Here is a 16,823-nt window from a genome sequence, read left to right as displayed (position 1 = left end):
GCTGGTTACTAAGCTACCATATTAAACACTTAAAGAAATTTATTTCACAGGACTTTAAGTTCTTGAAAAATCCTGAATAGTGGGTTTTAAAAATAGGTTTCAGAATTTTGAAATCAGTGACCTTTATTGAGTTTTAATGTCCTTGGATAGCATGGTGATTGCATCAGTTGGGAATAAGCTCAGCTGCAAGCTGAGGGAAAAGAAAACTTTTATGATTTAAACAGTAGCTATATCTATTATTCATGTCTTAAGTTGTCTACAGTTGGGTTATTAACTTTTTAAAATTAATGTCAGGACTTTTTATTTTTTCAATCCTAGGGATTGAACCCAGGACCTTGCACATGCTAGGGCTACTCAAGTGCTCTACCATTGAATTACACTCATCCCAGGGCTGAGGCCTTTATCATTGCAGTTTTCTTGCTCTTTTCTGTGATAGCAAGATGTTGACACTAGATTCAAGCCTTACATTCTTATAAACCCTCCCTGTAAAAATGGAAAGGGAAATGCTGGAGCGGAAAGAGCCTTAAATTTTATTGGGCAGGTAAACATTTCTAGAATCCTTCCAGTAGACTTCCTCTTATATCTCATTGCCCACATCCATATTGATGCACATGCAAAGGACAAGAGGGAGCAGGAGTATATTTGACAACCCACTGTGGGAGACAGGCAAGGGAGAGGGATTTGGGAATGACTCCTCATAGCCATTCAGCTGTGTCCACTAGAGTGCCTTAGTGATTGGTTGGATGACTTTGAACTCAGACTGAGTTTATATCATCAGACTTGCCACATAACTGCTGTGTGACCCTAAGCAAATTTTATGATCTCTCTCACTCTTGTTTATTTTCATCCTTGTGGGGCATATATCTTCTTTGCTTGTGATTGTTTGGACTAACTGACAAAGGGCTTGGCGCATAGTAACTGTGACAATAAGTGAGCTTGGTGCTTGATAATTTATGTCCTAATGGTACGGGAATGGGCACCAATTTCTGTAGGAGACCTTCTATATCTGAGTCCTGAGCTGGATGTAGAGTTGAGTTAATTCAAGAAGCCAGCCTAGAAAGATTAATTTTGAGGAAGAGTTCTGAAGGAAGGTAGAGACAAAAAATGATATATTTGGAGACTTAAAAATAGCAAAAAGCACTGTCTAAAAACATGGTATTATAATTACAGTCATCACTGTAGTAGACCTTATATAAGGGAGAGACTACAGCAACGTTGCTTATTTATTTAGGAGACGTGCTCTTAGGCGCAGATAAGGACATTATGAAACTAACCAAAAGTTGGCCTGTGCTGAGAAGTTAACACCTCTGACTCAGTTTTGTTTTTAATGTTAACTTACTGTCTCTCCTGCTCATTTTTGGAAACTTAAATAGAACACTAACTATTCAGACTAGGGTTTTCTTTCTTTCTTTCTTTCTTTTTTTTTTAAATGAATGATATTTGTCTTCCATTTTAAGTCAGAAATTAATTTCACATTTATTTCTGATCATCTCCTAAACCTTTATGAAAGTGGAATTGAACTTTTCTTTCTTTTCAAATCAGTAGTTTGGGCTCTCTGTCTGTGACTGTATCAAATGTCTATATCATCACAATTTGTAGGAATTTATGGAAGATGATCACATAAAATTCTTCTCTATGAATTCTTTTTTCCTTTCAGTCAAGCTGCAGACATAGAGCTCAACTCAGGCTAGAATCTTCCAGAACAAGGACCAAAGAGTGGGTGAGATTGACCTCTCAGCCTTTAGTGTATGAAGAGGGATATTGAGATCTCAGTTCTCCTGAAAAGAAGACTCAGAAAAATTTGTAAGAGGTCTGAAGTTTCAGCCCAAATGTAAGAACATAGAGCAAGAGTCAAATCCCAGAGCCTTGTGACAGGAGCAGTATGCTCAGGCAGGATGACCTTGAGACAAGGCCCAAAGAAATTCAGAAACTGAAGTGGGAAATGAAGACAGGAGATTAGAGCCTTGCAGAGCAGACATGAGAAAGGGTTCAAGCCATCTGAAACTTTCTTATTTTTTCCATTCCTCTGAATTAAAAGGACGGATATTCCAAAAAGAAATCTTCCATAATATACATATAATATTATATCATATTAATTATATATATTATTATATATAAATAAGATAAACATACTATAGCAGTTAGAGGATTATTTTTGGAGTCAGAAAGATGTAGTCTGGATTCTAGTTGTGCCTCATGTGAATTTAGAAAAGCTAATTTCTCTGTCTCACTTTCCTCTTCCAAACATGGGGCTAATAGGTACCTCCCTTGTAGAAGTATTGGCACTATTTTTAATAGGGATTCAATGAACGACAGGTATTGTGTATTTCTTGATCTTTATGCATAGCATATATTGCTTAAGTGTTTAGGATTAGATTGTTAAAGTGTGTCAATCAAAAATAAATAAAGTATTCAGTTTAAAATGAGCAGAGATGTCCCAAACTATTGGGAAAGAAGATGGGGAAGGTTGTTCCATCCATAAATCACTTTCTTATTCAATTAAACAAATGCCTTTTCAATAACAATGCATTCTTAAATTCATGATTTTTTACAAAGAAAATTAACACTAACTTACTAATTCATGACTCCCAACATGAAGTTGCCCCTTTAAAGAAACCATGCTCTGAACAACCAAGAAATTTAACATAAGTAGAAACTTTCCCAAAGAATTTGTACTTCTTTCAGAATTCTTAGATTCCATATCACATTTGAGATTTCAAGACAAAGTCATGAAGTTGCATCATTACTTTGGCTTTGACAAATGGTAGAAAGACTTGCGAAAATGTTATATATATATATATATATTTTATATATATATATATATTCTCATGGTCGAATATTTAAATCTTAGTCAACCTCTTTAACATTTGACTAGATGTTAATACCATTTTATATCTTGCTGTTGCACACAAGAATGGCATTTTAGGGGAATGAGAAGGTTTTTAAAGTGGTTGGTTATTCTTCCCTTTCGAACACACTCAATAATTTCATTGGTGTGGTCCTCTTTGGCAGCTTGGTATTTTTGTTGTTGTGCTTTTTTCTTTCTTTGTCTTCTTCAGGATGCAATTCACATTTCAGTTCTTGGACACCGTTGCTATGTGGGCATTGTTCATTTATTTGTAAAATGGGATAACAATCTGATACATAGGATTTATTAAATGAAGAGTAAATGAACCATGAATATCAGGCACAGCAAATGGTAACTTTTATGATTGTAGAACATTAGACTGAACCGATATTATTTCCTTGATTGGATTGTTGATACCTCGGGGGTAAGGACTCAACTTACCCAGTTTTGTAATCTAGAGACAATATAGGACCAGGTACCTAGTAAGCACTTTGAATTCGTTGCATAAATTAACTGAACTAATAATCTCCTTTGTGTCCTGCAGCAGGCAGGCTGACTGACCACTCTCCTCTCTGATTCATCCTCTGACCTTAGAAACACAGTTGGGGAGGGTGTTCTCCTTGCTTCTAGCAGGGGCTCTGGAACTGCATACTTACATGCACAACAGAATGGAGACAGCGGTTCTACCTGTGGCAGAAAGAACTTCTGGTGGGAAAATAGGGAAAGGTGGGCACCATGGTGCTCTCTCAGTTCTGGGCCTTGGCATATGATAGTCCTTCCTAGAATAAACCTGATACAATTTCCCTCACTCTCCCTTGTATATTCTGACACTTATTCAGTTTCTTTCTACAGTCTCAGATTTTATTTTGTTCCTGATTGTTTAAATAATTCCCTACTCTCAAGTCTTCTTGAAATCCATCCTCTATTATTCTGAATCATGGTAATTTACCTTTTAAAGCACAAATATATATGTGTTTCACTTATAAATAAAACACTGCTCATAACACTATAGCTATAATGGTGCTACCCAATGTACAAAGCTGTTTATTTGTATTTTCATATTTAAACCTTAACAAGGCTCTATCCCCAAACTTTATAGATGAGAAAACTGAGGTTAATAGTGATTAAACAACTTGTTGAAAATCATGGAATAGAAGTGGCAATAGAAGATTTAAACTAGATCTTTCTGATTCCAGAGGGTGGAGAAGCACTGAACATGATCTCAAAAATGGTTAAAAATACCATAAATTTTTAAAAGAATCTAAGTTGTGAAACTAACTTAGATTTTGGTAGAAAAAAAATGGCAGACATTTGAATAAGTCTTGTTAGTGCACTTGTGATAATTTTCCTCATATGATACACTCAATAATATACTTAGAAAATACAGCACTACCATTTTTTTCCCCATGTGTACCATTGGTAGTAAGATCTACCCATTCGCTGTCAGGCCTAGAATTGTCTACCATGGTTGTCCTTGGCCTAAGCCCAGCAGAAGGACTCAATATTAATTATGAAAGTAAACTAGCTCTGAGAATTACAGACATCTAGAAGCACATAAAATCAAAGTTCAGAATTCTTTTAGTGAATTTGAATTTCATTAAAAAATAAATTGAATGAATGTTTTCAAAGAAAATTTCAGACTGGCTCATAAGAAAGAATTTTTTAAAAAATTCCCAAATGTAAGGCAGCTATGACATCAAAGAATAGCAATATATTTTGTACTACTTGGTAATATCAGTGACACTAATTTAGATTAGCGTGATTAGATTAAAAAATCCTAATCTTTTTAAAATAGTTTATTACCTCCATATTAGATTTTAGAAATCTTTACCTGCTCCCCAAAGTTACCTGTTTGATTTAGATTTCTGATTCCTACTATTTTATAATTAGAGCTCGTACTCTAGACTCAAGGCCTCGATCCTGTCAAAATACAAATTCCCTCTTCAAGAGGGAATATGTTTCTATGATTGACACAAAGGTGCACCATCCAGAGTTTCCTCCAAGAAAGAACTTGCCGTGCACCTGTAGAGGTGCATTCTGTTGATCTTCCAACCATCAGCATTTTCAGTCTGCCTCAGTTCAAGGGAACACCTTGTCTAAGGTCATGTCCTTCCTGGTCAGACCTCACTGGTGACTAAACATGGATGGGTATAAGGGTGTGGCCATTTAAGCTGATATCAGACAACTATGAGGAATAATACTTGCTCTAGAGTTCTCATTTATGTTGGTCAAACCTTTGCTTTGGTCTGTGTGCAGTTTGATTTCTCTTTCTGCTCTATCCTGCTTCTGCCCCTTTTCTTTCACAAGTTTTGTACCCCAAACTGCATTTCAGCATGTATTCTGAACACTTCTGGGAATTGCTTTGTAGAGCCAATTTAAAGCTAGAGTAGGAAGACAAAGAAGCAGGAAGAAGGAGGAGAAGAGGAAGAGGAGAAGGAAGGAGAATATGACAGTGCCAGATAGTTTGAGAGGATTATCATTTAGGAGACACAGGAAAGGAAGGTTCATGTGTACAAGGGAAGCTTTACCTACTTACTAATTTAGCTTAAGTCAGCACTGGATATCAGAATAAATGAGAAGAATAGCATGGAGATTCTTCAGATCCTCTTTAAAAAATGGCAGCTTTCTAACATGTTAACTCAACATGGATATTGGCAACTACGAAGAATTTGAGGATCTAGGAAAGAAACGATATTTATTTATCTGTACAGTTAGAAAGCACATTCTAGGCATTGTTCTGCAACAGGGACAAGTTAAGACCTGTATGGAGTTTCTAGTCTAGAGAAAATATAATACAGAACTTGGCTTTCTAACCTTAAAAAGATAGTGCTTGGGTATATGTGAGCTTCTTACTAAGAGGATAATGATCAACTGTCTACTCATGGAAGAATACATACAGAGAAACGTGTAGCCTCTTCCAAGAAAGATTTTCCTGCTAGTAGAAGAAGTGAAATATAAGAAACAGTTACTCATGATAGAAGTCCTTAAAGAGTAGTTAGTTTTACCTGTAGCGCATATTTAAGTTTAGGTATAAATTGAGTATGGAAGAGAAGTTGTAACTCCATGAACATGTTTAGAACTCATTGAGCATTTACTGTGTGTGGTAAATTGCTAGGTGCTATACACACATTGACTAATGTTCTCTCTGAGGAAGCACTATTATTATGTTCATTTTCAGAAGAAGAAATGAGGCACAGGGAAGTTAAGTAGATTGCCCCTGGTCACTAATCTATTTAATCAAGTTAAGATTCAAACTCAGAAACTCTAACTTGAGAAGTCAAACAATTACTGTACTATCTCTTGAGACACAGCAAGGGGATTTTGGTTTAAAAATCTGTCATTTCCCTCCTTTAAAGCCCTTGCACTGCTGTCACAAAACCATCCATCCAGTCTCAGAAGCATGAGACATATCTTATAGGTCATTCCTCTGAGTTTTACACAACTTGCCTTTTATCCAGCCAAAGTATCATGGCTCTACTTCTACCCCCTGCTCTCTGTGACCCCTCCCTAGTGTCATCCACAGTCAACCATTTGCTCATTGATGCTACCAGTTCTTCTCCAGGCCGAACTCTGCCTCACAAAACACAGTTCAGCCCATTGGTCCTGTTATGGGTTGATTTGAATATCAGCACAGACTTACCCCATTTTGTTCAGATACCTCACCCTGTGTGAAATTGGCCCCCTTCCATGAGAGCCCACTCACATGGAAGGCTAGCACCTCCACCTCCACCCACTAGCACCCTGACCACCATATCTTTGCTCTATGGAACTAAGGCAAGATTGTTTATCAGAGAATGTAAGTTCTGCCCTTCTCAAAGTGTAATTTCTGAGAATGTGACATTTTTGGGGCCTGGTAATTTTCCACTTTTATGAAATGTATCTTGTGATTATGATTGTTTCTTCTGTCCCCCACCCACTTCCTTGTGGTTTTAACCCTGATAAGCTTGTTCCTACCCTCAGTCAGGGTCCAGGGTTGTAGAATTGCTTGGTTCTCTGCACTCTCAGCCCCAGCCAGCAATAAAGCCTCTGTCTTCACTTTCCAAAAACCTGCAGAATTATTTGGGAATTTGGGACTAGTGCCTTATCAGTCCTGGTTTGATTCTTGGGTCAAAATTTAGTCATGAGCTAGTTACCTAATCACTCTTTACCTGTTTGAACTCCTCTGTAAAGAGGGGGATAACAATACTCTACAGTGGTGTTGTGAGAATTAAAACACATAGTGCATATTATATAGAGTGTTTACAGTATGCACTGTAAAAAATTTAAATACTCAATGTTTTCGATGAAGTTTACTGGTTTCTACAACTTTCCTCTCTGCTCTCCTTTCCTGTAAATTTCCTTATTATTTTCTTATTTTCTTTTCTTCCCTCTCTCTCTCTCATTTTTTTTTTTTTGTTGTTGTTGTTTTGTTTTGCTTTTTTTTTTTTTTTTTTTTGGGGGGGGGGACCAGGGATTGAATCCAGGGGTGCTTAACCACTGAGTCACATACCTGGCCCTTTTTAATTCATTCAGGCATTCATTTATTTATTTATTTTGAAACAGGGTCTTGCTAAGTTGCTGAGACAGGCCTTGAACTTGTGATCCTCCTGCCTCAGCCTCCCAAATTGCTGGGATTACAGGCATGCACCACTAGGCCTGGCTTATTATCTTCTCTTTATTTGGATACTAGTTTTCTCTTAAGCATAGTATTTAATTGAAGATATGTCTATACATTTTTTTTTTTTCTTTTTTCCTTTCCAAATATGTAACACCTGAAGGAGAGGAGTTTGGTGGCCTTAGTACGTCCTACAGGTTCTGGCCAGACCTAGTGGAACCCACACTACTGCTGCCCTGCCCATGCTTTCCTATCACCTCCTCTGTGAACACTGCAAAACTCTTGCCAGCAGTCAGCACAGTTGGAGCCCAGTTTTGTTTTTACTACTCAGTTCAAACCATTATATTAAGGCTATAAATAAAATAATATTATGGCTTTCATCTGACCGCATTGTTAGAATAAACTGAGAGAAATTGTAAATCATTATTTAACATAATTGCTAAGATCTGGCAGGTTTGGATGCAAATAAAAAAGAATGAAGAATACAATATAAAATCATTTATGTGATATCAGTTCAATCACCCCCTATAAAGTGGCAGGCTGCAGAGACTCATGCTCTAATTTTAGTTAGCAAAGAGTTTTCTTAAAAAGAAATAGGAAATAACTGACCCTCATGTCAGTTGTTCTGTATTTGTCTTTCTTCAAGTCTCCTCAAAAGGATATATATATATTTTTTTTTTTCCATTTCTCTGAAAACTTTTTTTTTTTCCTAATGCAATTGTGTAGTACACTGCAAAGGCACTTATTTGACAAAAACAAAACTAACATTGTTAGTATGATCATCCACAAGGAGCGTTCTTCATTTTAAAGAAGTCAGAAGACATGAAGCATGCTTTTGACTCTTTCTTTGTCTGGCTTCTTCAAGTTATTGTTGTGAAGTTGAAGAAAAGACAGGTTATGATCCTCACATGTAAATTTTTAAAAAGGTTGTATATCAAGGAATTGGACCAATATACTCTGTTTCTATCAACTGATTTATTCATTCACTCAATAGACATTGGCCAAGTGTTTACTGTACAAGGGCGTAAGGGAGGAAACTTAGATGAATCCAAAGAGAATAAGCAAACAAGGATAAAAGCAATGCTGGAAGAAGATAGTAACACTAGGACCACAGGAACAATGCCATGGGAACTCCTGTGACATTCTGGCATCTTCTTCCTGAGGCCTTCAATTTGAGTTTATCAATGAACCATGCCCACTTTCAGAACCTAGGTTTCTTACATATGAAATGATGGTGTTGGCTAGGTAGTCTTTTCCACATGTGAATTTCTAGAATCCAAGGATGTAGTAGCTCCAAACCAGTAAATTTAGATCATACATGTCAGGAAGTAGTCACAATGTTTTACTTCATGGCAACAATTGTAAGGGGAAGATGACCAAATTCTCCAGGGTCAATCATCTTGTAAGGGATGGAATCAGAATTTGATCCCAAGTCTTCTGGCTTCAAATTCTATTCTGATTAAATTTTATGAAATTTAACATTGGTCAGGAAGTGATTGATATTTATTTCTGTACTTTAATTACAGACAGATTATCATACCTCTTTAGAGTTTAAGTGTGATTCCATACTTCTTTAATTTTCTAACTTTAATAAACATGGAGCTTTTAGAGATAGAAAGTTAAATTTTCTAGATTAAAGATATATTTGAACTTTTTATTGTTCTGGCTATTGATACCACTTTAAGATATTTTATTTGGTAGGTAGTTATTTTTGTTTATATTTACTAAGAATCTTGTGTGAAGATTTAAAATCTTAGACTTGGTTAGATGACTTGAATGTGATGAGTTTGTTCACAGAGTTGAAATTCACTGTATTCCTGCAACTTTTTCTGATAGGCAATAAGAAAGTTGTTTGGGTCAGGAGACAGGTCCTTTACTTGTGAACTGTGAACTAACACAAAGGCAATCAAACTACAATATACTGTGATTTGTTTAACTTGCCTTTCCAGTACAGGCACTTGATTTGCGAGTTGCAGAAACATTCTACCTGGTTTTTCTTAGCAGGCTGCTGTGGCAGTAGAGAGTTGATGGAGACCCTCCTTGAACACTATCAAACTCTACAAATTGCAGATTTAGTGGCCTCTGAAATGCAAAGCACCTCTCCATTAGGCTTTTCATCTTTAATAATAAAACTGTGCTCATTCACGTAAGTCTCACTTGATTCTGTTGAGCATAAAATGGTGTAATCAGTTTTTCCAGATGGGAGGGTGAATTGAACCTTTCTATTTATGGCCATGTAAAGAAATATCTTGCATAAAATTTCTTGATTGAAATGACAGCTGAAAAATGACTCTGTTTTTGCAAGAATCCTATGTTCTTTTTGTGAGGGATAGGAAACAGTTGAACAGGTACATGAGCCCTTTGGTCAGATACTGCATATAAAAGATGAATTTTAGACTAAAATCTTATAAGGCATACTCCTGTATATTCACTAATATAATGAATCATTTTGTTTATCCTCCGTAATACATCTTTCCACTTACTTTTTAAATTTAATCAGTGGTGTGTTGCTAAACTGGCTTTTCAGGAAAGAATAAGAGCCCTGATTTGTAGTGTTTGCCAATTTCTATGGTATAAACACTCCCATGATGGCCAATTTCAAGCTACCAATGTCTTGCAAAGTGCCTAAAAAATTTAATGATTATCTCACAAGAGCCAGTATGAGCCAACCCCAGCACACCACTCTTAGTACTTTTTAAATATACTTGTGTATGTTTTCTAATGTTTTTCTACATAAAATCATTCTCTCTAACCTCATTTTGAGGTTCTTAATGGGACAGACCCAACCACATTCTGATACTTGCCTTCTTATTCCTCTTCCTCAGAGATACTCTATATATGTATAGTAGTAATCATGCATGGTAGCATTTTCCATCAATTCTAAGATAATTTTTTTCTCATTTTAATACCACTAAAATCATTTTCAGCTTCTGGTCAATGGTATGTCATAGGGTAATTAGCAAAACTTCTCTATTTTATTCATTTTTTTGGGGGGGTCGGGTACCAGGGATTGAACTCAGGGGCACGCGACCAAAGAGCCACATCTCTAGCCCTATTTTGTATTTTTTATTTATAGACAGGGTCTCACTGAGTTGCTTAGCACCTTGCTTTTGCTGAGGCTGGCTTTGAACTCGTGATTCTCTTTCCTTAGCCTCCAGAGTTACTGGGACTACAGGTGTGAACCACCAAAACTTCTGTCTTCATGTTTCATGTAATAATATAATTATCTGAATGTAATGAAATATATTAAGTGCTGAATTAATGGTGTTTGATATTGGTATAATTATATCCTATGGGTAATCTGTTTTTCACATATTAGATTCAGCTGAAACACTGAAAAAATCACAGATTCACTCTGTGCTAGAAAAAATGTAAATTGCTTGAAACTCTCTTCAGTATAACTCTTATTCTTTTGTCTTAGTATTCACATTTGACATATCAGAATTAGATCAGCAAAGTAGACTCCCCCATGTTTTGTATATCCTGGCAGCATACCAAGAACAGCCCTCCTCCATCTGGGAAATGTCTTTTTGAAAGTGGAGGTCACTGGCATGATGGATCACTGGACAATATATGTTATGGCCCAATTACTGTCACCTTTGGTTTCTGTTCCCTGTCATGTGGCAGATGGGGAAAACTTTAGAGTAGGCAAAGAAAAGTTCTCTTTAAAATGTCCCTATCTTGATTCTCAGAATAAGTGTGTTATTTTACATGGTAAGAAGGAATAAATGTTGTGGATAGAATTAAGCTTGCTAATCAGCTGAACTTAAGATAGAAGGTTATCTTGATTCATTTGGGTGGGCCCCAGGAAATAACAAGAGTCCCTAAATGGGGACAAGAGAGATAGAAGCTCTAGAAAGAGAGTTGGCATCTTGAGAAAAAGTTGTCCTACCAGCACTGGCTTTGACAATAGAAGAGGTCCAGAACTAAAGGAAGATGGGTGGTTTCTAGAAGATGGGAAAGAAAAATAATTCTATTTTAGAGAGTCCAGAAGGAATGTAGCTCTGATGACATCTCAATGTTAGCCTGTGAAACCCAGTTTGGATTTCTGAGCTCCAGGAACTATAAGATAATAAAGTGGTATTGTTTCAAGCTACTAGTGGCTGATGCTGTGTTACAGGAACAATAGGAAACTAATACTAATGGCATTGATTCAAATGAGTAAGTCACAATTAGGGATAAATAAAAGTACCCTGTTTATGTCAAAATGATTCTTCATATTCTCTCCAAACAAATTTTCTATGAAAATTTTCTATGAAAATTTGCAGTGTAAGGCAGATTGCAGAAACATATATTTTTGAGGTTGGCTGGTTTAAAGATTTCAGCACATTTGTTTTTATGCTACAGATATGACTAAATTATAAAAGAAAGTTAGGTTTTTGTTAATATAGCTTATAAGAGTTTTCATTAAATTTTTTTTTCTGTGCTGGAGAATTGGTGGAATATCTTATGATTGATAGCTTTCCTTCATTACACTTAGCATCCTCCAGTTTCCACTTTAGCAAGACCTGGTGAATGGTGTTCTCTCTGATTTGGTTTTTAGTATTAGGAACAAGTTTTAGAGTATATGATCTTTGGCAAGTGACTTCACTCACGAAATGGGGATGATAATGGATTGCACGTTTGTGCCCCCCCCCCCCCCAATTCATGTCGAAACCTGAATTCCCAATGTAATGCTATTTGGAGATGGGGCCTTTAGGAAATAATTAAGTCATGAGGGATTGATGCCCTTATAAGACATGAAAGAGTTTGCCTCTTTGTTCTCTTCCATTTGAGGATTCAACAAGAAAATGGCCATATATAAGCCAAGAAGAGGGCCTTTGCCAAGAGCCTGAACATCCTGGCATCTTGTTCTCAGAAATTCATCCTCTAGAACTCTAAAAAACAAAAGTTTGTTCTTTAAACTACCAAGACCGTGGTATTCTGTTACAGCAATCTGAGCAGACTAAGACAGAGTTCATATAGAAAATGTGGTGCTGCTATGATAAATAGCTAAAAATAAGGAAGCGGCTTTGTGCCTGAGTAATGGGTAGAGGTTGAAAGAGTTTTGAGGTGCATTCTAAAAAAACCAATATTGCCTTGAAGGGAATTTTAAAGGTGACTCTGGGGAGTGTCCAGAAAGAAAAGAGGAGAGCTAGAGAAAAAACTTCTATCTTAGAGAATACATAAATAATCATGTACAGAATGTTGGTAGGAATATGAAAGGAAACAGCTATTCTCATGAGACTGCAAATGGAAATGAGGAGCACGTTATTTGAAACTGAAGAAAAGGTAATCCTTGTAAACTGGCAGAGAATTTGACCAATTTGTGACTCTTCTAACTGTGGCAGAGGGTCACTTGCTCCTATTAAAAGAGCCAGTAATGGTGGAGGTGGAGTAAGCTAGAGTCTTAACAGCTATGTCCTGTTCCTCCCCAAAGGTAGACATTGTGGGGACAAGCAAAGTAGGGGGAGATGGTTAGAGTTAAAGAAATGGCTCTACCCTGAGGTCTGTGAAGGGCTGTTACCCTAGTTAGGCTTTCCTAGGCTGAGCTACATTGGGCAATAACCTTGTTTTGAAGCATTTTAATTTTAGGAAGCTGGAAGAGTTGTAATAGTTAGATATGGCTCAACGTCCAGGAGTCTAAAAGGAATCAAATAGAAGTAGGTGTGCATAAGTGCTTTGTAATCTGCAGAATGGAATATGGATATTCCACTCATTCCCCAGCTCAGGGCACAGTGCCTGAACCAGAGACAGCTAGTAACTCTGTGAACTAATTAGCCTAGGAAACAGGAAGAAATCAAGTGTGCACACACACAGAGAGTATGTATGTGTATGTTTTCCTGCTAGGTTGAGAGCTCTATGAATGCAGTCTGTGCCATCTCTGCCTCCCCGGGGCCTTATAGAATGACCTAAAAATAGTCAGTGCTCAATATATGTTGTGATTAATAACAATTATAGTGCCTTTCCTTTTACTTGAGGTTTTTATGGGACAGACTCTCTTTGGAGCCAGATGGAGGAATTGATAAGAATTGCTGACTTCTATTTCTATAGAGCCTTGTTATATATTCTGCATGGCAGGAGGTGAGGGTTCAAAGATTGAGAGCTGAAAAGCTGCAGCTGGGAAGGCAGCTCTCCTGGTGACTCAGCATTGGGCCCTGAAATCACATATGGTGTGTATGGAAGCAGGGAAAACAGAACCAGCCCAGATATAGGGTTGCTGCGTTTCCTCTGGACTGTTTTTCCCAGTGCATGCAGTCAGAGGGTGGGACTTTTCCCTCCTAGCAACAAGAGGGTAGGAAAGTAATCTTGTTTATCATTCAGAGAGGCAAGCATGTTAGACAGGTCTGGACAGTGAGTTGTGGGGTTTTCTGTGAACAATATGTGAGTAATATGGTCACATGGCCTTGTGGTCACAGTGACCAGTGGAGTACTGATAGACACACAGCAGAGGAAAACACAGGTTTTAGGCAGTGTGACCTGGAATACCAGCTTTGACAACAGATGCAGAGAGTAACATACCAAGGGAACAGAATATTCAAGATACACACAGTCACTAAGCCCAGAACCAGGTGACCTTATATGATGCAGGGTTATGCCAAGTGCAATAAAGAAGAGAAAAATGGATTGGGGGGTGTAAGAAAAATACAGCTCAGTTTGGGTACCAAGGCAGCTCTGACCCTTGAATCCAGGGGAGCAAGCACTCTGGGGTGCCCAGTCTGAGTTGTGGCCCAGTGACTGCACCCAGAAACCGGGACATGGGAACCACACCAGAGATTTTATTAGGTGACGACCAGAGTGTCCACTCTCAGGGCTGGGGGAGAGAGAGAGAAAATGGCGGGGGAGCTTCTCCTAAATAGTGGAATTTCATGGGCTAACAACGATAAGGTCAATTGCTGAGAAGGGAGGTCACAGGCTGAAAGTGGACCAATGACTGGCTAGGATGTTCACAGACTGACGATCTAGGTTGTAAGATGGGAGAGGGAGAACTGGCTGCAGTGTAAAGGGCGGGGGAGCGGTAAATGATTGCAGCTTTTATATTAGGGAGAGTGGCAGTGAATGCAGAGGGCAAAGGCAGAAATATCAGAAGAGCTCTACTAACCTAAGTTTGTAGCTTGGTAAGTACATTCTTGTAATTAGTAAAATGCAAAGGGAGGCTCTAAGCCCACATCAGGCACACATGAAGCCTGGAGTACAGAGAACCAGACAGACTATGTCTGTGGCTACACAGGATATGAGTATCCCCCTGGTAAAGGAAGCTTGATGATCAGAACGAGGCTAAAGTTTATAATATACAGTGGAAATGTTTGCATTGACCTTTCAACAAATATGAATATAATTTACTGCAGTGAAATTTCTTGTTATTGATACTTCATTAATCTAAAGTTTCAGCTTAAAACTTCAGCTTTGTCTGAAAAAGACATAACTGACCATGGGTAGACCCTGCTGATTATTATTCAGCTGTCCTACCAAGGCCAGTTATATGATGATAGTCACGGAAGGATTTGCTTTACAAATGGAAACCATATCAGGGACCCACCTTCATTCTTAAAAAAAAGGCATGAAAAATGATGCATTCCTTGTTTTCGACCCTGTTGGACTTCCTCTACCTTTTGGTGAGACTGGCACACATATTCATTTGGCAGGACCCTGAAGAGAATTAAAATTAGGTGGTGCCAAAGCTGGTTATGCATTGTTATTAGGAACTAAATCTTTAAAAAGCTACAAATCCTGAATTAAAAGAAAAGATATTTTACCCATCTGTAGGGAAGTTGAAGTCCCTGTTATTTCAACTTTTTGACCCTACTTCATTTAATCAGGGTTTTAACACTCCTAGCTATTCCAAAACTATTGATTTCTTTAACCTGGGCCTGAAAAACAGACAAAAGACTATATATGATATCACTCTAATGATTTATCTTAAGAATCTGTGAACTGTGAAATCATGATTGTTAGGACTGAGAGACACCTGCTCACCTTTCTGAAATGAGGAGCTGAAAAGATATTCTGAGATTCAGAAAGGGTAAGGGATACAATGTTGACCTTTTGGAGACAGGAAACCTTTGATGAACTATAGGACACCAAGACAGTTCATTTAAAAGATGGTTTCAAAGCATTATCCAGGGCAGGTTTTGTATGTGCCTTAGTGAAGCTCTTGGGTTGTCTTTTTACATAAACCCAGGGAAATAATGGTTTCTGCAGTCATTCACATGTCTGCAACCCTCATGTGGCATCTTGGCTTCTGGGCTTTGTAACTGCTTTTCAGTCTCTTTGTGGACAAAATTAAACTTTCCTTACCGTTTGACAGCATGGAACTTTCCTGAAATGGGCTGCTAAGGAGAGAAGAGACAGGAAAAGGTCACCAATAGCATCTCCATGTAATTAAGTCAGTGGAAACGGCGAAATAAAATTGTTGCTAATAGCATTTACTTGATCCTATAATATGAATCTCTTTTCTGCCCTCAGATGTAAGTTAACGATCAACTGTTAATAAAATGTACAGATTGTAAATCTTTGTTGCAGGTGCAATTTTAAGGACAAGTTTATGGTTGTGTTTAGAATTGCTTATTCTTTTTTTCCTCTGCCTCTGTCTTCCAATTCCTGTCTCATTCTTTCTATCTGTATATGCATACTAATATTTATGTATAAGTACATATATGGATGCCTTTGTATATGCACACACATACATACATATGTGTATATGTATGTTTTGTAAGGAATAGCATAATTAGTAAACGATAGGTTGAAAGAGAAAAAAATAACTTTCAACTGATTTACAGACTAAGACTGACCAGCTACTAAGGTATATTATATAATTGAGGAGCCAATTTGTTCTCTTTTAACTCTTAAAAGACACTGAAAATGGAAGATACTCTTTTTTTCCCCCAATTTTTTTGGTGCTAGGTATAGAATTAATAAAATTGTTTATATAGACATGAGGAAATAAACAGTTCAAAAATGCTGGGCTTAAAAAATGCTGGACTTGGTAGCAACTTAGTCATAAGACTGTGTCCCCTACAAAATTATGTCCTTCACTTACTGGGTACACAACTAATAACATCAGCAGAGATACCAAGGATCTTGCCCCATCTTGGCTTTCAATATGAGCAGAGGAAATGAAAATGTTAGTAATGACATATTGTGTGAATGTAAAAGGTACTAAGGGCCTATGGAAACGGAGTGGACGATAACAGCCCACTGGGTGCACATCAGGGTGCGTTTCCTGGGAGAAGAGAGACATGTGCATCACTTTGTCACCTGCTGACAAGGGAAGCAGGGGCCCTTGGTATAGAGGGACTGCCCTGTGTCCTGATGGTATGAGGGACAATGTGAGGGAGAACAGGCAGAGTGAGGTATGAGCCTAGGGCATGTCACCAGGGGTTGAAGAATCCTCTGAAGGAG

The 16,823-nt window shown here is 37.6% G+C and overlaps 1 protein-coding gene across 1 annotated transcript in view; it reads left to right on the top strand.

Moving 5' to 3' along the window:
• ERICH3 (glutamate rich 3) overlaps positions 1 to 16,823 on the top strand; it is a gene marked incomplete at its 5' end in the record, with an annotated part of 119,276 nt that overhangs the window by 12,561 nt on the left and 89,892 nt on the right.

Source organism: Sciurus vulgaris (genome assembly GCF_902686455.1).
Source record: "Sciurus vulgaris genome assembly, chromosome: 1".
Taxonomy (NCBI): Eukaryota; Metazoa; Chordata; class Mammalia; order Rodentia; family Sciuridae; genus Sciurus; species Sciurus vulgaris.
The sequence above is the reverse complement of the archived record's forward strand: the minus strand, read 5'-3'. Positions and strand labels throughout refer to the sequence as shown.